Source organism: Leishmania infantum, chromosome 27 (assembly GCF_000002875.2).
Source record: "Leishmania infantum JPCM5 genome chromosome 27".
Lineage (NCBI taxonomy): Eukaryota > Euglenozoa > Kinetoplastea > Trypanosomatida > Trypanosomatidae > Leishmania > Leishmania infantum.
The window spans coordinates 57,423-58,923 of record NC_009411.2 but is presented as its reverse complement, the minus strand read 5'-3'; positions in this window follow the sequence as shown (position 1 = coordinate 58,923).

Genomic DNA, 1,501 nt, shown 5'->3' with positions numbered 1-1,501 from the left:
GGACGACTGGAGGCAACGCATGTCTTTCACGATACAGCGCGCTGCCACGTACAGTTGTGTGAATATTGGGTTGGTTCGTCTGGCTCGATGCGCTTGCGTTGTTGCCTTTGCTTGTGTGTAGCACAAACACGGCATCCACGCACCGTTTCGACTCCCCTTCTCAATTCAGTCGTCGCCCAAACACTTCCACACAATCCACACAATCGCGGACGCATTTCAGTGTCGGACATAGGAATGACGCTTCACGGAATGGCACGCACACAGCAACCCTTCCACCGCCCTTCACCCCTACAAAATCACCAAACCAAAAACTCAACCGAGCCCCCGATAAGATCCACACATCACGAACACACCTCAAATTCTCTCAAGCCCACCCTCTCACTACTTCCACCTAAAAAAGCTCTACCCACCCCGTTCATACCCCCTCCCCCTTGCAACTCCTACGTCAATCGCAGACCTCAAAACTCACACGCGAAGCAATGCTCCCGCGAGGGTCTTCCTCGCAGCGAAAACGCGAATGCTCCAGTACTGGGGCGCGAAGCAATGCTCCGGCGAGGGTCTCCCTCGCAGCGAAAACGCGAATGCTCCAGTACTGGGACGCGAAGCAATGCTCCGGCGAGGGTCTTCCTCGCAGCGAAAACGGGAATGCTCCAGTACTGGGACGCGAAGCAATGCTCCCGCGAGGGTCTCCCTCGCAGCGAAAACGGGAATGCTCCAGTACTGGGGCGCGAAGCAATGCTCCGGCGAGGGTCTCCCTCGCAGCGAAAACGGGAATGCTCCAGTACTGGGACGCGAAGCAATGCTCCCGCGAGGGTCTCCCTCGCAGCGAAAACGGGAATGCTCCAGTACTGGGGCGCGAAGCAATGCTCCGGCGAGGGTCTCCCTCGCAGCGAAAACGGGAATGCTCCAGTACTGGGACGCGAAGCAATGCTCCCGCGAGGGTCTTCCTCGCAGCGAAAACGCGAATGCTCCAGTACTGGGGCGCGAAGCAATGCTCCCCCCGCGAGGGTCTCCCTCGCAGCGAAAACGGGAATGCTCCAGTACTGGGGCGCGAAGCAATGCTCCCGCGAGGGTCTTCCTCGCAGCGAAAACGGGGATGTCGAATTCCGAATGTGGGTTGCGGGTGAGCGTTGGGCGCGGTCCATCGCTGGGAGTGGGATCGTTGGACTGGCGTACACTGTCTTTGAGGGTCGCAGTGAAAAAAGGGCAAGGACCCGACAACGAGCCGCGCGGTTGGGCGCAGCTGGTTGCCGGGTCGGGTGGCGGAGGTAAGCCGCCGTATTGCTTGACTGTAACTTACAGTCAAAGGGCATGCCTATTGGCGTGTTCCCGTAGGGAGAGACTTTGGCGGTGGAAATCGTGCCCCCCCCCCTATTCCCACCTCCACCCCCCTGTTCCGCCCTCTCTGCAGGGCAATGACACACACGGCAACCGAGAAGCGCCCAAGGTTGGCGGGCACTCTCTGCTGTGTGTTTGTTTTGGATGGAGGGTTAGTGGTTTG